Source organism: Varanus komodoensis, unplaced genomic scaffold, assembly GCF_004798865.1.
Source record: "Varanus komodoensis strain SLA01 unplaced genomic scaffold, ASM479886v1 scaffold12, whole genome shotgun sequence".
Taxonomy (NCBI): Eukaryota; Metazoa; Chordata; class Lepidosauria; order Squamata; family Varanidae; genus Varanus; species Varanus komodoensis.
In genome coordinates, this window is record NW_025335349.1 from 16,140,028 (window position 1) to 16,165,027 (window position 25,000).

General features: G+C 39.5%; 1 protein-coding gene across 6 annotated transcripts in view; it reads left to right on the forward strand.

The window, feature by feature from the left end:
* Window positions 1–25,000, forward strand: part of ZFPM2 (zinc finger protein, FOG family member 2) — a 357,598-nt gene that overhangs the window by 255,699 nt on the left and 76,899 nt on the right. The window contains exon 2 of one of the 6 annotated variants that reach the window (XM_044421777.1): window positions 20,608–20,669. The exons of the other annotated variants lie outside the window; for them this stretch is intronic. The gene's annotated coding sequence lies outside the window, so the exon portion shown is untranslated. The remainder of the gene's footprint in view (window positions 1–20,607; window positions 20,670–25,000) is intronic. 6 annotated transcript variants of the gene reach the window in all.

Below are 25,000 nucleotides of genomic sequence, written 5' to 3' on the forward strand. Positions count from 1 at the left end.
GGTGGCTAGATGGAGTCACTGAAGCAGTTGGTGTGAGCTTAAGTGGACTCCGGGGGATGGTGGAGGACAGGAAGGCCTGGAGGAATGTTGTCTATGGGGTCGCGATGGGTCGGACATGACTTCATGACTAACAACAACAATGCGTAAAAATATAGCTTGCTAAGAATTGTACATACGGTTTAGCCATAGCAGACCTATTATTTGCTTTATGTCCAATGAAGTACTTCTCATATTTTATAGAAAATGGGCTGTAGAGTTTGATCTTAAGCTTTCTCTGAGTGGGCAGGTAGGCCAGTTTATGAATCGACACCATTGAAATGGAAGAGACATACCAAAAATCCTCTGAAGAAACAGAAGTAGTCTTCAGTTTTACCATTTTCAAAGAGTTAAGAATAGCAGTTTGAGAAAAACATTGCATACATTTACAAAGGGAATTTTTGTTACACTACGTATGAGGCTGACTGATACTGAGTTAGCACATTGGCTCAGTATTATCTGATCGGATTGGCTGCAGTTCTCCAGATTCTCAAGCAAGAATCTTCCTTGTTCACTGTTGCTCAAAATGTTATCTGGAAGCACGGCAGCTTGAAAATTGGACCGTCTTCATGTAGTGTCTCTGTACTACACTGCCATAATTTCTTTCCATCATAGCCATGGGACTCCAGATGTGTTGAACTGCAACTCCCATAATTCCCAGTTGCAATCCAACACATCTTCAGGGCACAAAATTGGGGAAGGATGCATCACACATACTCATATTATTTCCCTTTTATTATGTTTATTGTTGGCTTCCCCACCTCTGTACCGTGCAGATGTATTAGGTCCTAATCAGAAATTATGAGATTGACAGTGCAGCACCAGTTTGGGGATGGCATATTTCTTACATCCATTTGGATGTATGAAAAGTTTCTTGCATATTATTTCTGCTCCCTGCCAAGAGTGTCATCAGAATCACAGCCAGGGTAGTTTTGATTAGCTTGGTTTAACATCTCAGCATCCAAGTAAAAAGTAATCTTCCATTAGCTCATGTGCTTCAGAACAAGGCTTGTGGTGTACCTCATGCACAGAATTTGAGGGACGAGGGTCCCAAATGACAGCATCTTAAATTTGTACCCCCTGCCCTGTTTCCTACCACTTTTCTCACACCACATAAAAATGGCACAAGGTATTTTGCTTGGCAGGAATTTCCCATTTGGAGGTGCCCATTGACTGCGGTTGCTCCATTCTTTATCAGATACATTGGCCTGTTTGACTAAGGTTGTGCTACTTGCTCAATTCATCTCATTCACATTATTGAGATATTCTTCCTCTGCTAGCACCTGCAGTAGTAGTATGCAGGGAACTGATACCTGCGAGCCCTGACTGGATCTCCTGCTAGACTTTTTGAGTGGCAAATGCAGCGATGGCGCTTCCAGCCTCCATTGGGTTGGAGGAGAGGTTAATCCTTTCCTCTAACAATGTTTTCCCATTTGAAATCCCTCTCCAGAAGCTTCAATTTGCCCCATGTAGCAAAACCTACAGATACTCTACAAGGTATAAATCTAAATGCAGCAACATGAGAACATAGGTGTGAAGCATATAATTGCTAATAGTATCTATTTTTCCCTGTATTCTCTCTGCCTAATATATGTCTTCCTGTGATATATATATATATCTGTCCCTATATATATAGGGACAGAGTGAGAATATGAAAGAGAGCATGAATTTAATATATACCTATAGATATATAGAGGTCATGTACTTATCCAGACTATAGACCAAGTGCATGGCACTTGTATACATGCATCCAAAGGTATTTTCTATTTAGGAAGGGGAAAAATGAAATTTCTACTAGAATTCTGTGCTTGCACACAATTGAAAGGTAGTGGCATTCCCAAACTTAAGAAGCTCTGAAAGTTTGCACTACCCTCATGTCCCTATACTTTGAACAGGGGAGGCTGCAATCCTATATATACTTACATGGGTTGAGGCCCACCAAACTCAGTGTGTCTTACTTCTGAATAAGAGTTTAAGATTGCATTGTTAATTGTTGCAAATCTTCCTTGCAGCTGGGCTGGAGTCCTGTGATTGGTTCTTTCTGTAAGGTGAGATTTCAAAGTATAAAGTCACTGCTTTCCTGTGTTAATAGTCAATATCAACTGTGCACAATGTAGCAAAGCTGCCTCAGTGTTCAAAAGAGGAAGCCTCATTCTTCCATAAAAATTTTACAGTTGTAAGAATAATCCAGTTAATACAGAATTCTGGAACTTGATCCTGCAAGATGCTAAGCCCTCTGCCTTGATGCTGAAATGCATTTAGGGATATCCATAAGGGTGAGGGATATCTGTAAGGGAGAATTCGCATGGCCTTCATTGGCAGTTCTGAGAAGATTTCACTTGCTTGAGAACTTTGTTGTATCAGAGAAGGAGTGCCTAGCTGAGTGCATTATCAATCCCTTTTTGGTGCACTAATTTTAAATCATCCTTATTCAGAAAGTTCTACATACTTTGAATTTTAGGGGCTTATAAAAAGCATTTTATTTCAGTTCATACTTGTGAGAATGTTGATCAAGCATTTTTCTGTGATACATGGTGGGCCCTGAGATCATACAAACACTGGAAGCCGCCTTGTCCAGTCAGGCCATGGGTCTTCTGGTTCAGTATTGTTGATACCGACTGGCAGTGGCTTTCCAGGGTTCCAGAGCCTTTCCTCTTCCTTTCTGATGATGATGGGAACTGAACTAAAGGACCTTCTCAAAGCAAAGCTTGTGCTTTGTAACTGAACTATGGTCCCTGCAGGTATCAGAGTCCTCTTCCTATCCTATGATATGCCATCAAGAGCCATACAAGAATCCTTCTGTCCTGTTTAAATGAAAAATTGGGGGTCATTGAGTCTGTCTAGCTGGCCTTTCTTATTGTGGGTGGGGATATTATCCTATCCCATTTTGACTTCTCTGAGGTTGTCCTTGTGACTTTGGAAGAGTAATCACAGATGTGCTTTCTCCAGCAGATCCATTGTTTTCCCTGAATTAATTAGCAAAGGTTGTGTTGCACCTGCTGCATAGCTTTTTGAGCCTCTTCAAATACGAAGACTTTTAATCGCAGTTCATCTGCTTCTGACATTCACAAAAAGCACATTTGATTTCTTATAACAGTGTCTTGCTATCTTTGTTTATATTTCCATAGCCAAACCTATGTTGTAATTTTTGAAAACCAAATCATGAAAACGGAGCAGGAAAGTTTTTTTTCCTTTGCTTCTCACTTATGGAAAGCTAGAAACCACCCATCTCAAGAACATCAAATATATTTTTCTTGTCACATGGGTGCTTCACAGGTTAGCAGCCATACACACATCCTACTATTTTCCAGAAAATGAGGGTTCTGGTTCTAGACTGTGTTGTGCAGACTGGGTATAGGGTTCATAACTGCCACAAATGCACTATTCTCATCAAGAGTGAAATTTTTCCTAAACGTGACCCAATCAGTATCCAATATTCAGGCCTGAATGGACTTCCGTTCATAGTCTACAAAATTAAACACTTGCAATCTCGTTGATTTTTAAACTTCAGAAACATAAGCAGGCATACATTCATGTATTTTTAGAAAACATGGCTATGCTCTTTTGATCAATGGCTCAGTGATCAGTGTTCTCTTTCTATCCTATGCCCTCCTGGCATGACTTACCAGCATTGGGCAGAGACATCATAGAAGGCCTTTTAATTCCTATCCTTTGCACCTTTGAATTCCTACTCTTCCACTCCTTTTTGCCCTCTGTTGCAACCTTGGCATAGTAGCTGTTGGGATCTTTTCAGTGGAGCAGAACTGGAGGAGAGATAATAGTCCAATCAGATTTCCTATCCAGAGGTCGATGGTTGTCTGCAGCTTGGGAGGTGAAAGCTTCGGTCCTTGGGAGGGGACTTATCCTATGGTCCCTATGAATGTCCTCCCAGGAATTTTCAACAAGTTTTATGTTTATAAAAGCATTAATAACCTGCACTATTTTTTGCAATGCTTTGCTTATATATTCTTAAATATATAATTAGAGCTTGATGGTTAAGCACAGAGGGCACAGTTCCTGCCTCTTTTCAGAGATACTTATATTCAGGCTTAGCCGAGGTATTTTTCTTTCCAGGAGTTCTCTCTCTCTCTCTGTGGATGCAAGCCCTTTATATCCACTCAATATCCAGGCTGCTTAATACATGGGATACATGCATCCCATGTAGACATTCTGTCATCTCTCTCTTCTACAGGGCTCTAGCCCACAGCTTGCACTTTGGCCTCACGCCAATGCATTTTTTAAAAAATGGAAGTTGCGATTCTTAAGATCCTCTGTTCTTGTATGTACACTTTGTAGGCCAGCACAGCGCTGAAATAATGAAATGCACACATTCCTGTCCTCTGTTTATCTCTTGAACTCACAGTAAGGTCAAATAGTAAAAAGAATAGAGTGTTATGGATTCAAGCGTACTGTGACCTGAAGATTCAAGACAGAACAATAACATGATGGGCAATCAGTTAAAGGAAATACTGCCAAAGGAAAGCAGACACAATGACAGAAAGAATACTTGGATTGGGTATCCTCTTCTCTACTCTTTGTTTCATCTTTGTGGGAAATAGCTGCTCTCTGTAGTCTTCAGCATTCCTATGAATTTTTTCTGACACTAGGAACCAAGTAAAGGTCAAATTTTGAAGAGTAATGTTCTTCAGTGGTAGCAAGAGAAGAAAATCACCTTGCATAATGGAAATACTTGTCATATGTCTTTACAAGCATCCTACAATGTCGGCACTGCCTCCTGCCAAACTGTATGGGGAAACAGGATCTGAAAAGTGAAGACAAAACACAGGCACAATTTAGGCAATCCAGAGTGAAGCACAAAGGCTCAAAAGGCATTAGAATGAGGGCAAGGTTCTGCAAAAACACGTGAATCCCTGTGTCAGACTGGAGAAACAGCCTGGACAATTGACCCATATACACCTTGCTGCATTGCCTGCTTTCTGAGATCAGCTGTATACCTGGCATTGATAGGCGGACTCTGTGTGAGTCCTTCCTTTGACCGGACATCAGTGACAATGTATAGAGGTGGGTGAGAATTTTGTTTCAGTTCAATTCTGGTTATGAATTTACCAGAATTCACAAAGTTGTCCATTCCTGGGGCAAAAGGAAATTGAGCTTAAAAATCAACTTAAGAAGTCAAGTATGACAAAATAATTCATCCAGCCTACAGCGTGGAGTGCTTTGTTCTTGAAAATCTGGCTTGACTCCCTGTGTATGCAACTAGGATAGTGTTTAATTAGGGACACCATCTCTTGATTATTTTTACAAGCTTCTCAGATTTTAAAAGTTACATAGCAGGAAGTTATATCATGCTATGCCATGTGCTGAGAATTGTTGTAGCTATTAAATAGAGTTGGGTGAGAATCTCACTTCAGTTCATTTTTATAGAAATTTACCGAAATTTTTAAAGTTTTCATGTTCAAGACAAAAGGAAATTGCAATTTTCAAAAATGAATTAATTTCAGGTGAATGTAAAACTGACAGTTTTTACTGTCACTGACATTACAATTTATTTATTTATTGGATTTCTAGCCTGCCCTATTAGCATAGAGTGAGGAAAACAACATTTTACTTACTTGGGCTTACGGGGAGTATTGTCTAGGGAAAATATTAAATTGAGGCCATACTTGAAGCTGGCCATTCATTCATTTAAAACATTTATATCCCACCCTACATGAGAAAAACATCCCAGTATGGGTTACAATTTTTTTAACAATAACAACAAATAATAACAAGAATTATATCAATTAATAACAACAACAAATAATCCCTGCAAACAGCAAAAACATAATCTCAGCAAAGTCCAAATCAAAATCAGAAACAAAGGCAAAAACAAAAACAAAAAAGTGACTGTGTATGTTAAAACCAATTAAAATTTCTAATTCTTAAAATGACAGGTAAATATAAAGGTTTTCCCCTGGCTCTGGAAGGAATATAAGGTCAGCACCAGGCAAACTTCTCTGGGGAGTGGATTCCAGGGTCTGGGTGCAACCGCAGAGAAGACCCTCCTCCAGGTAGAGACCTTCTTTACCTCCTTCAGGGAGGGTTCCCAGAGCAGAGCTTTCTCTGTAGATCTTAGGGGGCGCAAGGGCATATAGGGAAGGAGCCATTTATAGAACTGCATCTCTCTGTGCTGATACAGGGCAGGAACGGGGAACCTCAGATCAATCTTATATGCTCCCAAGATCATAGGGTTGCTCTCTTAATAAACTTCTTAGGCATCTGCCAAGACTGTAGTCTTCCAAAAGCATTTTACAATGTAAAGGATATTGTAACGTGGTCACACAGAGAACTTGGCCAGAGGCAATTTACCCCCAACCAAAAGTAGCTTCCCACTCTTAATATAATTTAGCTAAATTTATGGCGTGCTGGGACATAATGGGAGTTGTAGGTCCTTCCTATGGCTGAACATTCATAGGATTGCACCCTTAAAGATTCTTACAGTCCGTTAAATGTCTGCTGAGCTCTACCCCTGCACACAGATAAATGTACATTGCAGACCTATTGTAAAAATCTGTTATTCCTGTTTGCAATGGCATGTCTTCATGATTTTGAACAAAACCAAAATATGAACGTCCAGCAGCGAGTTGAAAAAAAAGGCTCTGCTGTAGTACCCCAGCCTTGATGGCAAATTCCTTTTCACCCCATCTGCTATCTCAAATGCCAAATCCTAGGAATACCACATGTTCCAAAGTATCAAAAATTAACCATGTGTGTGAAGCTTACTCATCAGTACATATTTCTCACTGGAGAAAGGAATAGTTTTTGGCTTGCATAAAACGTTGGAATACAGAAAGCCAAAATTGGAATAGGAAATGTGTTATCTAATCCTTCATCCCACTTCTTGAGGCTATCTGTCTATCAATCATGATTGCTAGAGATAAACTAATTCCCCTGCACCCACTCCCATTTTGACTGGGATGTGGAATCAGCAAACCGTACTGTTTTATATAGCAAAAATGGAAGAACACAGGAAAGTAGCTTGTCTCATTCTAAGCTTGGTTAGGATTTGATGATTAATATCAAATAACCATTCAGTCTTAGAGGAGATCAACCCTGACTGCTCTTTAGGTGGCCAGATCCTGAAGATGAAACTCAAATACTTTGGCCACCTAATGAGAAGGAAGGACTCCCTGGAGAAGAGTCTAATGCCGGGAACAATAGATGGCAAAAGAAGGGGACAGCAGAGGATGAGGAGGCTAGATAGAGTCACTGAAGCAGTTGGTGTGAGCTTGAGTGGACTCTGGGGGATGGTGGAGGACAGCAAGGCCTGGAGAAATGTTGTCCATGGGGTTGCAATGGGTCGGATGTGACTTTGCAACTAGCATAGTCCACAAATAGGAACATATTGCAGTCTAATCCATAGCCCCAAACACTTTCCCTGATTTCTTTTTTCAAAGCCCTGATTTGGTCGCTGCTGCAGCATTTGCTTTTTTGGCAGCAAGGGAAGCAGGTAGAGAAAAATGCTGTAACAAGAGAATGACTGAGTACCATTTCTTAATACAACAGGATAATGCATTTGCTATAATATTATAGGATTGAACCCGTGGCTGATCACAAGAAACAGCCAGGTGCAATATTCCTCCTGCCCCATGGGCAGGACCGTTATCCTCAGATTCCTAGCTTGTTTGCTTGCTTTGAAAAGCAAGTCTTTAGTCCCTATACAACCAGAGATCTGAGGAGAACTGTGTAGTTTCTGTTCTGTTCATTTGTCTCATGAGAAACTAACCTGTTTCTATATTTCAGTATTTTTAGCCATGGCAATGATGAACATCCCCTCTGCCTTGAGAAGGTCTTCCTGGTTCATCTTTAAGTCTTTGTGTAATCTGTATCAGGAAGGAGTGGCAATCTCATAAAAATATTTAGAAAGCTAGGATTTTATTGCAGCAGAGATTGGGCAGTTGTGCTCTACCAAAAAAACAAAAAGTACAAGGAAAGACAAAATAATAAAATAGTGTGTTAAAAATAGGCTCTCAATCAAACCATGGCTAGTCAGTCAAGGAAGGCTTCTTGAAATAAGGATCTTTTTAGGAGGTAGTAAAATCAACCTTGTATTGATTTTGGCTATGGAGGTCCCTATCTGACCTCCATAGCCAAGGAGTCCCAAAGGAATTCAGCCCATACACTGAAGGCTCTTTTCTGGGTAGTTTTCAGCCAGAGTATAGGTCCATGCATGACCCCCATGAGCACACCATCTGATGATCTCAGGAACTTTGTAGGTTGGTAAGGGAGAAGGTGCTATCTCAAATATCCTGGCCCCAAACAGTTTATGTCACTGTACACTGGTACCAAAGGCTGAAATCTGACCTTGTAGCAAACAGGCAGTCAGTGCAGTTCCTTCAGCAAAGCAATTGCAGGTGGAAAAGGGGCAGCTCCTGAAAGGAGCAGGACTGCTGCATTCCACACTAGATCCAGCTTCTGGACCAGCCTCAAGAGCAGCATCACATAGAAAGCATTGCAGTAATACAGTCTTGATTTAATTCCGCCTGTACCACTGTTGTCAAGTTATCCGTATCCAGCAGATGCCACAGCTGGTGAGCCAGTTAAAGATGGTAACAGGCACTTCGGGATACCCTGGTCACTTTGGACTCCTGTGACAGCTATGGATGTAGGAGTACTCCCAGTCTACAAACTTGATATTTCAAAAGGAGTGCAACAAATTTAAGAACAGGCAATCAGTCACAGGGCTTCCTTCTTGAGAGAATTCAGCTTCAGTTTATTGGCCCTTATCCAAGTGATCACTACATCTAAGCACCGATATAGGACACACACAACTTAACATTGTTCAGATATCCCAGGAAGACAGAGTGGTGTATGATGACACTTGGTTCCAAATCCCCTAAGAACGGGGCCCAGTGGGTTCATATTGAGGTTGAATAACACTAGTGGCAGGCCCTGTAGAACTCCACAGCTCAGTTGCTTATTGGCCAAGGTCACCCATTGGTCACCCAATGACTACATTTTGAAATTGACCCTACAGTATTTGTTTATTTATTTGTTTTATTTATTTATTAAATTTTATAAAAGCTGCCCATTAGCATCAGCTCCCTGGGTGGGACAAGAATTGCATGGCATTTCCAATGCCCAACCCTAGAGTTAACCCCACCCCACCCCCAAAAATAAATAAATAAAAATACTGTGGTTGATTGTATTGAAAGCAGATGAGAGATCAAGCAGCATTAGCAGGATTACACAGCCTCTGTCTCCTCCCAGTACAAGTTCCTTGACCAGAACAACACCCAGATTGGAATGGTTTTAGATGACCACAACCATTTTGTTGTTTATTTTTTATATATTTATTTAGAATATTTATATTTTGTTGTTGTTAGTCACGAAGCCATGTCTGACCCATCGCAACCCCATGGACAACATTCCTCCAGGCCTTCCTGTCCTCCACAATCCCCCAGAGTCCACTTAAGCTCACACCAACTGCTTCAGTGACTCCATCTAGCCACCTCATCCTCTGCCGTCCCCTTCTTTTGCCATCTATTGTTCCCAGCATTAGGCTCTTCTCCAGAGAGTCCTTCCTTCCCATTAGGTGTCCAAAGTCTTTGAGTTTCATCTTCAGGATCTGGCCTTCTAAAGAGCAGTCAGGGTTTATCTCCTCTAGGATTGACTGGTTTGATCACCTTGCAGTTCAAGGGACTCACAGGAGTCTCCACCAGCACCACAATCCAAAGGCCTCAATCCTTTGGTGCTCAGCCTTCCTTATGGTCCAAATTTCACAGCCATAAATTGCAACTGGGAAAACCATAGCCTTGACTACATGCACTTTTGTTGGCAGGGTGATGTCTCTGCTTTTTAGTACGCTATCTAGATTTGCCATAGCTTTCCTCCCCAGGAGCAAGCATCTTTTAATTTCTTGGCTGCGGTCCCCGTCTGCGGTGATCTTGGAGCCCAGGAAAATAAAATCTGTCACTACCTCCATTTTCCCCCCATCTATTTGCCAGGAAGTTAGAGGACTGGATGCCATGATCTTAGTTTTCTTAATGTTGAGTTTCAAGCCAACTTTTGTGCTCTCCTCCTTCACCCGCATCTAGAGGCTCTTTAGTTCCTCTTCACTTTCTGCCATTAGAGTGGTTTCATCTGCATATCTGAGGTTGTTGATATTCCCCCCAGTACTCTTAATTCCAACTGGTGATTCATCTAGTCCCACCTTTCTCATGATGTGCTCTGCATATAAGTTAAATAGGCAGGGCGACAGTATACAGCCTTGTCGAACTCCTTTCTCAATTTTGAACCAGCGGTTCTGTGTCCAGTTCTCACTGTTGCTTCTTGACCCGCATATAGGTTTCTCAAGAGACAAATAAGATGGTCTGGTACTCCCATCTCTTTAAGAACTTGCCACAATTTGTTGTGATCCACACAATGAATAGTCAATGAAGCAGAAGTAGATGTTTTTCTGGAACTCCCTAGCTTTCTCCATGATCCAGTGTATGTTGGCAATTTGATCTCTAGTTCCTCTCCCTCCTCGAAATCCTGCCTGTACTTCTGGTAGTGCTCAGTCCACATACTGCTGGAGCCTAGATTGTAGGATTTTGAGCATCACTTTGCTAGCATGTGGAATGAGTGCAATGGTACGGTAGTTTGAACATTCTTTGGCATTGTCCTTCTTTGGGATGGGAATGTAAACTGACCTTTTCCAATCCTGTGGCCACTGTTGAGTTTTCCAAATTTGCTGCCATATTGAGTGTAGCACTTTTACTGCATCGTTTAAGTTTTTGAATAGCTCAGCTGGAGTACTGTCACCTCCACTAGCTTTGTTGTTGCTCATACTTCCTAAGGCCCATTTGACTTCACATTCCAGGATGTGTGGCTCGATGTCAGTGACCACCCCATCGTGGTTAGATATGCTATAATATGGTATACATTTTAATGATATTTAATTATGAGCATTTTAAAAACCCTGACAATGCATGCATATAGAGTTTGTACCCCTATTGCAGGAGACAGAGTTACAGTGGAGAAAGGATAGGTTATAGCTAGAGGTACACTACACTGGGAATTCAGTTCCTCTTTGGCCTTATGGGATTCTGCAGCCTTTCTAATAACTTCTACCTGGAGATTTTTTCCCGATATCAGAAAAAAATACAGATTAACATTTGGGACACGAAGGAGATTTTGAACTTTGTTTAAATGGTGTCAGAATTTTTCTGTCCTCACCCTGAGAGTCTTGAGAAAGTGTACATGATTGGAAGTCCACACATCTGGTGTATAGCCCCAGAGACTTGGAAATATCCTTGTCAGTTAATCCTCTCCATGTACTACTTTTTCTATCCCAGCAGTACTTTGAAGTTCTCAAAGAATGTGTCAATTCCCTGTCCCCTTCATTCTGGAAGTGCCAAAGTGGAAGATGAAATCGCCATATTCCTTGACAAATATGGGATACTGCTCTTCTAGAATAACAAAGTATTTATAAGAGGGAAATATACCTCTATGGGCCTACATAGCAGACAGGATGATTTCTGATCTTGCATATGTGCTCAAGATCATCAATAAAAAATGCACACATTCAAAGACACTGCGCCTGCCGAATTGTGGAGCTGGAGGTCTGGAGCTGAATCAGCGTCAATGTAGCACCATACAATCTTGTAAGGACAAGCTGAGGTAGCTGTAATGCACATAGATTTCAGAGAATATGCATATTTTAGCTCTTGAGGAGGCTCAAGTGGAACCTAATCCATGTCTCGCTTAGTGCCAGCCTTGGAGTTGAGATATTGTGCTCATCAGATTCTCAGAAAAGAGTACTTTTTGTGTACTGTAAAAATCCTACTGTGAAGATACCTGAATCTATTTTGTCGTGCCATGAAATGGACTTCAAGTTGAGCAAGTTACTTCTACCCAGTTTTTAGCATGTCTTCTACCCCTGCAATGGCCATTATCAGTGTGAAAGGAGACAGGGCTGAAATGGAAGGTTTTAACTACAGGTTAAAATAAATTGTTCACACTCCAGGTTGCCTAAGGATAGACTTAGTCTACAAATTTTCAGACACTAATCTTTTCAGACTTGGTGCTCAGGCCTTAACACTTCTCTGCTGCCAGATCTCCCCCACATTATGGAACTTCTCTCTAATGCTATCAGGACTTTTTAAAAGTCTGCAAAAAGAGCATTGGTATGATTTAAAGTCAAGCCATGCAAGTGCTGTATTGTTAGTTGGGCTAAAGACAATATGAAAACTCAGTTGAATAGTCAACAGTCTAGAATCTCTGATCAAGTATACCTATTTCTCTTCCCCTTCCAAATACACCCTATATGTTGTTGTCTTCTGCTTTCCCCAACTTGGTGCCTTGCAGAAGTTTTAGACTTAAATTCCCATCAGCCCTGGCCAGAATGTCCAATTGTCAGGGATGGTGGGAGTGGTCATCCAAAACATCTGGAAGGCAGCAGATTGCAGAAGACTGCTCTACAGAAAACCTATGTTTTCACAATGAAGGAAATTATTGCAGGCTAGTCCTATGAAGTAGTTGATGTTATAAGATGCACGACAGCGGAAATCATATTCTTAAGACAGCTGTACTGTGTTTGTGTCTTCTCCACATATCTTGTTCCTAGGTTTTATTTGGTTTTCATGCTGCATAACAAATAAAGTTTCGTTGAAAGACATGATGCTCCTTTAATATAACATTTTTCTGCATTGATGTTGCTCGGTTCCCAGGTTCTTCTTGCATTCTCTGTAGGCATCTAATTATCTTGGAATCTGCTGCTGAGCCACAAAGTATACTCATCCAGATAATGCATAGGTATATTGCAGTGGTGTGTGCTATGCAGGTGATTATAACCACAAACTGCTGTGCACCTTTGCCTCTGTTAGCCATGGAAAAATTCTTGGAAAAGCCCATGACTGTACCCTTGCTTATTTTAAATAAGTCCACTCAGGGGAATTAGAAATACTTTGCTTGCAGTGCAGTCAGTACCCGTGGGACATAAATTTCTTCTCCTTTCCTTCATGCAATGACTTTGCTTGGCTCCAATAAGTGCTCAACTTTGTTTAGGGCAAGAACTGCAAGGGATGGGAGCTACATTGCACAATTTACTTGTATAGCTCATTATTAGCTACCGGCAGCTTAAGCCTTTTCATGGTAGCTGTGCAGTCTGCTACTGGGTCATAGAGAGAGAAGAGTCCTGATGATCTTCCCATTCCACAAATGCTGCCCTGAACATGGTACCAGCCAGTGGCCCATCTGACAAATGCTAGATGCCCCTATCCATCCTAGCATTTAGACAATCTATTGAAATAGAGTTAATTCATGGAGATGATGTACAGAATGAAACTGCTAGTTTACTGCAGCTTAGAAATCTTCTCCTTCCCCTTCTCCGTGTGTACTTTTTCCCATTCAGTATGGTACAGTCCTGCAATGTATGCCTTGATTGTGGTCTCTGCATTACTGTTTCCCTACACCACGTTTGGGGATGGCAAATTTCATGTTTGCTTATTTTCACAAGACAGTCTTGTAAAGCTTTTTACATTAAATTTACTAAAAATAAAAAAGAATGAGGGAGATGTAGAACGTAAGTAAAGGCAGAATAGACCCCTTAATCTTAATTATGCATTCTGCAGTATTATAAATGACTAAAGATTACTTCCAATGTTGGTATAATCTTATAGTGTGCAGATGTGGCTCTCTTTGGTACATGCCATCTTTACTGAACTCACAATTTCCATAATGCTGTCACATTCTGCATGGGAAGCAGATTTATAGATAGGTAATCCATGTAAGGTATTTTAAAGACAGCTTATTAAAGGATTGAGGCCTGCTGTTAAATTACATATGCTTTCAATTGCTATGAGGAGCAAACAGTATCAAGAAGTACAATAATTTAGCTACAGCTGGAGAAAGGCCTATTTAAAGTTTCGATGACAGATCCTTTAAACTTTTTCTTTAAAGTTCTTTTCTGCTTTATATCTATGCCTGTGTCATGTGGGGTTCTCTTTTATATTGTATAATTTCACCAGAAGGTCTAAAGTGTGTACGTTAAGAAATTGAAATTTGGTCCTCGGAATGATACACTGAGTTTACAAAATGATTTGAGGGTTCTGGTCTCCACACTTGATGGCATTATCTAAACACCTGACAGTAACGACTAAGTCTTTGCATTTTTAGCATCGCTAATTATAAACGGCTCAAATCCACGTTCAGTGCTGATACCACTGCCTTCTTCACTGAAGTGAGCTGTGATTATCCTGTTTTGTACATGAAGTTGTTTGAACATATTGGATAGTGCCCCCCATCTGTCTCTGAAAACACGAGACAATGTGTCACTTAACATGCCGTCTGCTCTCATTTACTCTCCTTTAAAATGACTTGAGATTTTTCATTCGAAATGTTGCTTCTTTTGTCTCCTAAAAAGTACATGGAAGAATGTATCTGCAGATTTTCTCTTTATTAAAATATGTGTGCATTTTTGCACACACACAAGTGTATATGTATAAAGCTCTAATGTTAAAATTGTTGTCAGGAGCTATTTGGTGCATCAGAATTTCAAAACACAGCGCTGGAGAAGTGATGCATTATACAAACACAAAGCGCAGAATGCTGAAAGGAGGCTGTGAAGCAGTTACTTCATAAAAGCAGTGTAGCCACGTGTCTGTATGTGAGCATCATTACAATCTGAAAAAAGGAAGAAAAGCAAACAGTACCACATCTAGTTTTGTTGAGCCATTACTGGAACTGAGTTCAGAGCTTCAGCTTGCATGACTGAGTCTTTGTCAAATAATTAGTTTGGTAGTTTCTAGAAAATATTTTTGTTAATTCCATAAATGATCCTGCCAAATTTTTCTTTTGCTACTCTTTAATTCTCGTTGTATATATTGTTTCATACAGCGAGTCTTGTGTTTGCATGTGTTACATGTATATATGATTGTATGCTGTACAAGCAGATACAGACCTACGGAAAGTCAGAAATAATAATAAAATCACTACACTAAAGTAGTCATAATATAATTTGCGGCTCTAATTTCCATAACATAGCTTTACTGCAAAATATAGCTATTACAGTCTATTAAATCTCTTTGAATCCAAATACACAGTTTTTGCTTTCCCTTAAGGTACTATCAACTGAACAAATTTCTCTATCAATAATGTGAAAGCAAATATGTCATATTGCCTCCTTTTAATAAACGTGGGCAGTATATTTTTATTTTGAAATATTTATAGTGTGAATTAACAAAATGGTGTTTCTAACATTTTCTAATAAATCTCCTTTTTCATAAGTGTTAGAGGTTAATGGAGAGATTTTAAATTGCATTACATTTTTTGTAATAAATAAATGTATCAGACCCTTATTAAGTCATATTTTCCCTGTGTTAATTTTCTCCTAGCATAATAATTTAAGAAACAAAAAATCTCAAACAACAGAGCTTTTAAAATATGAGATGGATCTTGTAAATTTGTACCAATGATAGATATCTACAGGCTGCTGCTACATTTTAAAATGTTTATACACATGAATGCACCACAATTAATTTCCCTTTATATATAAAATGCCTTCAAAATAGTCAATAAAGGGATTAATGCCACAGGAAAAAAATAATTTTAAATACTTGACTATAAAAATGATCAATTATTGATCAGTTAATTTTGTTTTGTGCTTGACTACAAAAATGCACAATAATTCCATTACACTAATCAAATATTACATGAAATAAACTCACTTAAATAAATGTAAAGCATATGTCTAATTAAGCAAAACAATAAATATAAATCATGTTGTATTAGTAAATGTGTGTGCCATTTTAGGTGGATGGAGAGTTCTCTTATGCAAAAAGAAAGATGAAATGATGAGAATATTGGGGTGGGGATGGGCTATATGAAGGTCAAATGAACCTCAGAATTATAAGTGAAAAAAATGGAAATGTAAATACCTAGATCTTTGATAGTGAAGTAATTAAAATGTATGCTTTTGCCTAGTGTGTATAATAAGGGCTTATATTTGATCAACCATAAAAGTTATTTAATCATTTTAACCTTGGAATTCTACCCCACAGGAAAAAAAACCCTACTTAATGGAAGTTAGCTGAGAAGCATTAGAGTATCACAACATCAAGACAGCTGAGCGAGAGGGCATGGAAAATTCAAGCACAGCTTATTTCTGCAATAATAGTATAGCAGGTTGCATGGCAACCAGTGGCCATAGATTTTGAAGTTACTTTATCCTTATTCAATGAGCAAATACTTAGCCTGTATTTATTTTGGTAATTTCTAGAATTAATCAGATATTGAAGGCCTAATTTGTAGCATGCTCTCACTAGGATTCCAAGTGCCACATATTAAAGATTTAACAAACTGCAGTCATCCCTTGCCTTGATCTCCCACTCCCTGTTCCTGGCCTTTTCCTTTTCTTCAGGAATGCTTCTCATATCTTTGCCCTAACCACACCCCCAAGCCATGTTATTAGGATTCCTCCAACCAGGACATCCAATTCCTTATGCTCTACAAATCTAGCCTCTGTGATTGACAGCTCCTCTGCCGGCTCCTGGTTCTGTATGGTGAATGGAAGGCTCTTGTTTGTCCGCTGGCTGCGGTGCAGCCTTCTGATGTCAAATCACAGCTGAGCTTCCTCATTTCCCTGTGATCCATTTGAAACAGGTCAATTTTCCTTCTCTTTTCAGTGGGCTTATGCCAAGTAGAAAGTGCTCTGAACCAGTTTCCCCTTTGGAGTAACCACTCAGTAAGAGCAATGTCTGTGTGTCCTTTTGCTGCTGGTTCCCCATGATAGTTCTTTTGTCATGAATCCAAACTACCTCCCTAGGATTTAAATCTTTTTATACACATGAATTAAACTTCATCTGTTCATGAATCACACTGCACTCACATTGAAGTGCTTTTCAGACCTTTCCATCTTTGAATCCCACTCAGACAGCTTGAATTAAAGCTGGCCATTATCTACGTGGTGCTCCATTAGATATATCAGTGTATTGATCTACTCATCTTGAAGTTTCTAATTTAGAAACTATGTCTCCAGTTTGGCCACTCATGGGGAAGTGTAACTGGAAGTGGGTCAGGGAATAGATATTAAAGGAAGTGCAGTTCCATTCTCTCCCTTTCTCATCTCATAGTTCTTGGCTGTCTGAAGTGTCTCTTGGTAGTCCTTATCTTCATTTTTTGCTCATTTTGTGAAGATAAAGCACTGTCATATGTGTTGTTAACCAAACTTCAGCCAATAAAGACAATATGGCAAGGTGAAAACATGTTTATTTGCAGCCTGTATAGTGCCTTTTCCTTAAGCTCTTGACTCTTCTTCTTGTTGGCCTTTCCTGCCAAACACATTCACTCCTTTAGGGGCCAGGCTTGCACAGAAAGATCACCTATTACCAGAGTAGCTTCTCACCATTTCTGTACATATGAATTGTCTCATTGCATGTTGCAGTGTGACCTAAGGATGCATGAGAATCCACTTGGGAGGTGAAAATTCTGTAGAATGTGCTGGTTTCTCTCTCTGCAATTTGTTCCACTTCCCCATAGATGTTTATTTATACTGAGCTGAGTCACTACCCAGATTTCATTTTGTATAATTGTGACAGTCTGTGCATTTTTTTTCTTGTTCAGTCATCACATTTCTGCCATTTTTACAAATGCACACCTATGGTTTTGAAATCCAAACAAGTAAACAAAATCTTATGCAGTCCACCACCAAGTGCTTGAATAGAAATGGTGGGGGATTCCATCGGGCAGAAAGAAATGGAATTCCTAGTGTCACACATTCCTAGAAGGGCCACAATTGTGAAGATAGCAGGAAAAGAGATAGGATGAAGGAGAGTCAGGGAAAACCTGTGTGAAATCAGGAAGAGTCTGGAGTGTTTCCAGCCTTGAAGTTGCTTATCAACAGCATCTAGACAGCAGATTGAACAAGTTTTTTCTCACTATGCTGTTGCATGCTGTATTTAAAGTTTAATAAATATTTATAAATTTGCATCTGTACATACATACTAGCATATGCAGCATTTATATTTATCATAGCCTTTTAAACTTCTTCTTGATAATGCCTTTAGTTTTGGTAGCTATCCTGTTCAAAGGAGACAGCCTCTGCCTTACTGAAATAAACTTCTTCCTATGCTCCATTTAACCCATGAATAATCACAAGGATATAGTGCCACAACTGTAGTGACAAACCTGGAAGGTTTTTCATTCATGGTATCGTATAACCTTATAGTATCTGGGCATAAACCCATACACAAAATACATATCTTGTTTGGTCTTCCAAATGTTACTAAATGTCATCATCAAACATTTCTTGTACCCATAATAAGGGTGCTTAAATTAGGAATGCTTAGAAAAAGCCAGGTGTGAACTCATGGATGAAAGGACTGCAAATTTTGTCTGGTACGGAAAATAAATTCCTGCACTGAGCATGTGCTTTTTGGTATACTGTTCCTTAATTCTAAGCATATGCCTGGCATAAACCACTGTTTTTCATTGATAATGGTAGATCTTGGAGTTCAAATGAAAGATAAATTAGATCTTGCAAGTCCAAAGGCTGTCCATCTTTGATCTGAAGTCTGAAAAGGAAATGAAGGTGTGGTCTTAAGTCTTTCTCTGCTATATTTGACAATGGTGATGTAGCATTCCTGCATTTCCAGGTAAATTTTGTGGCTGGTGATGTTATAGATCAGAGACAGCAAATATAGGCCTCTCTAGCCAATGTTGGGCTGTAACTGTATAAGTCCTAGAGGACATGATGGGAATTACACAGTCTAATGACATCTGGAGTGTGCATGATGATCATTGGTTAGTCTGCTTCAGAAATTCACAAGTTTCCTTTTGCATTAGCAGTACTGTGCATTTTCCCTTTTGTAGGAAATATTTTTCATGAACCACCCATTTTGAAGAAGAATTGAAGCTGTTCCATAACTTCTATTTAAATTGTTAGTACTGCATATTATCAACATGGAGTCAACTTCTTTAAATTATAAGGGGAAAAATCAATGAAGTGGGTCCTGCTGTGAAAAGGCATAGTCCTGACTTGCCAACCGTGATCCATCAAAGAGCACATGAGAAAGATGCATAAGGATCAATTTCCTTTAGATTAAACACATGCTTAGTTTTTGGCTGATATTAATGACTAAATTTCAACTATAGTGATGAATATTGAATGCCTACGGGAAAGCAGAATTAATTAAACTTTGTGATGACTACTGGACAACTACTAGAATTTGCCTACAGATCAACAGGTGGGTTCCTGCTTTCTGGAGGGGAAAATAATATTGAAGAAGGTTGCATTCCTGGAGCTGATCAAGTTGTGCTTTCTAAAAATAAAAGAAGTCAGCTGGTGGTCTAGCTTTTAATTATGGAAGACTGTGAGAGTTGCAATGACACATTTGTTTCATTTGCGAGGAAGATGTTCTTTTATTTTATTAAGTCTTTTGAAGAACATCTGTAACGCGTAGATAAGATTTTCTTTTATATCATGGATAGCAGAGTACAGTTCAACTCCAGCAAGTCCCAAGTCCTGATTATGTTTACGGAAGACTTTCGCCTCTGAAGTCAAAATTCACCAAGAGCTCCTGTATAGGTATAATGCAATCATATCGATGTGTTTATTTCTAGAGAATATTTTGTTAGGAACAGAGTGCTTCTCTGAATTTTGGTAAGTCCTTGAAGGTTTTTTCCCCCTGTGAATCTTAATTAAAATGGAGTCAAAGCCAAAAGTACGACTACAGAGAAGCTGTTCTAACCAGAAATAGAATAACTCGGGTAAGTTTTGAAGGGATGATTTTCCCAAACATTTTTTTTAATAGGGGTGCTACAGAAAGGCAACACCCTTTCTTGTATGAAGCAGCCTGTACCCTGGAATGGGTATTCAGAGAACAGCTCCATTATGCACCTCTTTGCAACCCTCATCAGTGGCAGTTCTTTTCCCCATTCAGAATGCCCTTCGCCCAGATAATAATGTCCCACAGCAAGCAGATTAAGTTCTGTGACTATGTCACTGACAGCAAATGCAAATGTATGCTTTTCCCATTCAAGTGGTGGGATGGGAGGACATTGCAAGCAAGAATGAAAATAAGGAGGCCTGAGCTTTGAGGTAGAACTTGGAGAGCCTGAAAGAGCTCAAGTCTGATTTCCCCATCAGTAACATGAAGGAAACAGTCTCCGTTCTGGTTGTTTGCTCCCGACATGTTGTATTCAGTGACTTGCTGCTACTGAACACAGAGGCACAGAGTTTCCATGTGGCTTTCATAGCTACTCGTGTGTTCTTATCAAAAGACATTCTAGAAGTGACAACTCCCCACAAAATGAAACGCAGGGCTGATGTTTCACTGTGACTAAGGCATTCAAGTACTCCTGGGATTTTATCCTGCAGAGGTTTATGGTGTGGAGATTTATCTTTGTGAGCATCTCAAGAGTAATAATAATAATGGACTTTGATGTAAGTTAATTCACACTATGTGAAGCGGAGCTTTGTGTGGGAACACTTTGGTAGCTGAAAAGCAAAGTTTACGTTCATGCAATGGCAGGATAAGGGTTCAGTATTTGCCGCACTAGCCCAGGGCTATGAGCACTACTTGCTACACTCAGGATTTGCAGTGAAAATGCATTTTTAAAAATCATTTTTTATTTTGTTCATTTTCTCAGGACCTTTCATTTTTCCAGGCACTACTATTTGGACATAGAATTCTGCAGGCAGATTTGAACAAGTATGTATATAACCCACTTCTTTGTGTTTACCCCATGCCATATTTCAATAACCCAAGGCTAAATGAGAATTTTCATTTGTACTCTTGCATTAAACCATCACAATTCAGTTTTGTGATTCCTGTTTGGAGTCATGTGCCAAACGCTCATGAAAAAGCCAATATACACGCAACACATTTGGACAATTATTAATGAGGTAAAATTAATTAGGATTAATCTTCTCCTAGTGGTGGGTCCCTCAGACTATTACAATTAACAGCTTGCTGCTTACTGTGTGTATTTCTTGTCAAATTAATACATATTAATTTATCTCTATGATATCTTTTGTTTATTAAATATATATGATTAAATTTAATTAACCCATAAATAGGAGTGTAGGCTCAGCTCATCTAATTGCAAGAAGCATTTGCTTTTCCACATTGGTAAGACACTATTGAACTTTAAAATCTGTAATTTTGCATTTAGCAGGAAAGAAAGCATACCAGTGCATAAAGAAGTGCATTCTATAGCAAATCTCTACCTTATATACTAGTAAGAAACTCATTGGCTGGGTTCACACATTATGGCAAACAACCCTACATGCCTGGTTTCCATGGAGTGTGGATTTTTGCCCAGTCTTACTGGTCAGACAATCATGTGGTTCCCATAGGGTTACTATTAGGCAACATGGTTTCTGCACTTCTCGGTCCATCACCCTGCTGTAACCATGCATGGCAGCCTCTACAAGTGGGATCTCCTTCCTTAGTCTGTTGCTTCCTATGAACCTCAACAGCCTCATCCCGAGGCTGGTACTCATTCTTTCCCCTCCAAGTGTATCTGTGTCTCTGCAATGCTTTTTATGAACTCATAATAAACTCCCTCTCCATACCTCTCTTCTTCTTCTGTGAATTTACCAGCTTTTCCCCTGTTTCTGAAAGTAAACAGGGAGATGGGTACATCACTTGACCCATGGGAATAAAGTGAGTAAAGATGCATCTGTTGCTAGGGAGCCAAGATCAGTAGAATTTGAAGGAGAGAAGTGGCAACTTCCAGGAGACTCCTTAGTACCATACCAGCAATGGTAATATGGAGATCCCAGGGTTGGGGTTGGGGTTAGGGACTGAAGGTAATATGAAAACCTTAGAACAGACTGTTGATTCTCACCATGTTTTCAGGAAACTAATGGTGCCATGCAGAAATTCAAGGCAGGGTCTTGACAACATGGCACACCAACAAGGATAAGAAATCACCATGGCTTCTCATGATGTGAGAATCTGGCCATGGTCTGAAAAGGCAAAACCTTAGGTAGCCAACATGACAGTATTTTATTTATTTATTTATTTATTTATTTATTTATTTATTTATTAAAACATTTTTATCACAAGAAAGGAAGCATTGACAGGCTCAGGAAAACGTCAGAGACCTTATTTCCCTAAAATAAACTTTTAAGGGAAAAAGCCCTAAGGGGTGGGGGGAATCATCCCAGTGGGGACTGGGCATACTGTTGGGGTAGAAGAAGGAAAACTGAGTCAAGAATGGAGTATCCTGGCAAAGGTCAAGGCTGGCTGGCTGGAAGTAGCCCTGAAGAGAAGAACCCTTTACTAAAGATAAGGGGAAAGATGTGTGCAGTTTCACACATTCAGACTAAGAGATGAACTGAAGCTCAGCTATCCTGTGACTCCTCAAATTGCTAAATGTGTACCAGAACAAAGGTATATTAGGAGAAAGTGAACAAAAATGCGCGTACCAGTGAAAATAAGATTTAAAACTATGTTACTAAAATAGCTTGCAAAAATATGTATATGTATAAAGTTGCATACACAAGTGCATGCGTCTGGAGAAATGCTAACAAAAGTGTGTATGATTCTTCATGCCCTATCCTGTAAGCTTCAAACATTTTTTAAAATATCATATGACAGAAGTCACTTTAAGGCCTTGCAGACATTAGTTCTGGACAGGGTTGAACATTCTCTTAAAACCACAGCTTTTCAGTTCTGTCCACGATCACTTCTTTATAGTAAAGTCAAAGCATGCTTTATTTCTTTAAGTATCAAGGTATTTCCCAATCATTTCTAACCTTATTTTTCATTTCACTGGGTTATTTCTGTTCTTCAAAGAAATGCTGTTTTACAACATGTATAAACAAAAAAGTGCTTGTTGAGATGCAGTTGCTACTTGGTGCACCCATTTCCAAGCACCGATTCTCACAGATTCACATATGCTTAGCCTTAGTCATCCACAGTTCTGGTCTCTGTTGGTTCCACTTCATACTGCAGTCACTGCACTTGTTCCTTGCCTATGTTTACCTTATCATGCCAACTAATGTGCCAGCTTCTGCAGACTAATTTCATGTAATGTCCTCCAGGCACTGCCAGTTTTGAAACAATCCAGAAACCAAAATTGGGCCAGAATACATTGAATGTTAACTGATTCGTGTCAGAAAACACCAGTCCTGTGAACACAATCAACACCTTCAGTATTGCTTTCAAACTGAAAGCTTTACAACTCGTCTCAGTCTTAGCCAACATAGCCAGTGGAGACATTTAAGACCCAAACATGCAGTGACCCTGATTAACACAGAATCAGCTGCATTCAGTGGAAGAAATGTTCTTTTTCCCATTTTTGCACACAAACCAACATGTACTGAGCACACATGAAGAGGCTCTTCTGCAAGCTCACCGACGGCCTGAACAAAAACGATCTGAATCACATCAGTTCTTTGATCACCCTGTGTATGTCAATTAGTTTACTAATCCTAGGATTCCTTGCTAATACCAAAGCCTATCTGGTGATTGCCCTCTGTTAATTACCTAATTGCCACTTTCTTCATTTTGTTTCCCTTGACCTCACTGTTCACCTCCCAGCCCAATGTGTGTGTGCACACGCAACTTGGGATAAATTTTCATGTAACCCATGAAATAGACCATAGTGAAACAACACCCTTTGTTGTTATTACATAAAAATATGGCTTAAGATCTGTCTCTACCATATGGAGACCATATCTGCTCCTCGGGAAATTTTTCTAGACAAACTCGGTGCCTCTACTCCTTTAAACTTCTCACCTGGTGGTGATATTTGTATAGGTGCCACTGATGGGTAGTTCACAACAATCCATAAAAAATGAACCACCAATAAATCACCAATAACATGCAATAAAAACATTGTAACATTTTTCCAGTGCAAAAGACACCATTTTGCCACCATGTTCTTTCTGAGCTTAGCTGCATTCCACACAGTAGTTAGATCATACATCTGTTCTAATGGAAAATAGTTTGGGGTGACTTGGTCTCTCCCATGGGCAATTAAGACCCAGTCACTCTACAAAAACTTGGTGTTAGTGGATATGAAGCTGCCAGAGCCAGTGTAAATCCACCCAACTGCCTTCTGTTTTGGGAACATTATGTTGAGTACCTGCATTTCAGAATTCACCACTAAGCAGTGCTTTTATAACATCCGTATAGAAAACTACTTAATGCGCCATTAGAACAATATTCCTTGATGATATTAACCACCTCTTGCAGCCTTCTTCAGTCCTCTCTGGATTTTATATGATGCGAATACTGCTTATACAAGCCATACATTGCATTTGTGATGGGCTGCTGTTCCCAGCTGCCTTTTACATTACTCAGACTGTATTGTTGCTCTGTTTTGTGATGTCTTAACTGTCTTTCCACTCTGCTTTACATGTTATTTTTTTAAAAGTCAATTTATATTTTGCAGCACTTTAACATGAGCATTATATTAAAGCCACAAAAGGACTTGCACAGAAAACACTTTATTCTTTGCAGAACTCAAAGCTATACCTAAAGTTTTCTTGCTGGCTACAGAATAAATGCTGCCTGAATGAGTAATGATTAGAAAGCTTTTGGCACTGTATTACCATAGGTGACAGCTCTGAGGAGATAGGCAGGTAATGTTAAGAGGCAAGGATAAGAGGCTATGACATTATGTCTGGAGGGTTAAGGACTCACAGTCAAAGCTTGAACTGCTATTACTGGATCAATACTTCTCAGTTCAACACTTATCTTGACTACTGGTTAGAGGCTTTTGTAGATATGAACACTGAGAGAGCAAAATAAAAGTGAAAAAAATGATTGTTGCTGTTCACTTACATGTGGATTGCTGAAGTTATTTAGGTTTCAGATCCACAATCCCCCCCCTCTCTTTTTTCCAATGTGGCAAACTGCCGATGACCTGAAAACAGTATAAAACCAACAAGTTATGAATTACTGTAAGGTTTATTCTTGTCCTTTTCCTTCATACTCTGCCAAAAGGAAGCAAAAATCTTTCTTCATACAGTTCTACTTTAAATTATATTTTTGTACTGTTGTACTTTTTCACTCTTTGCAAAGTA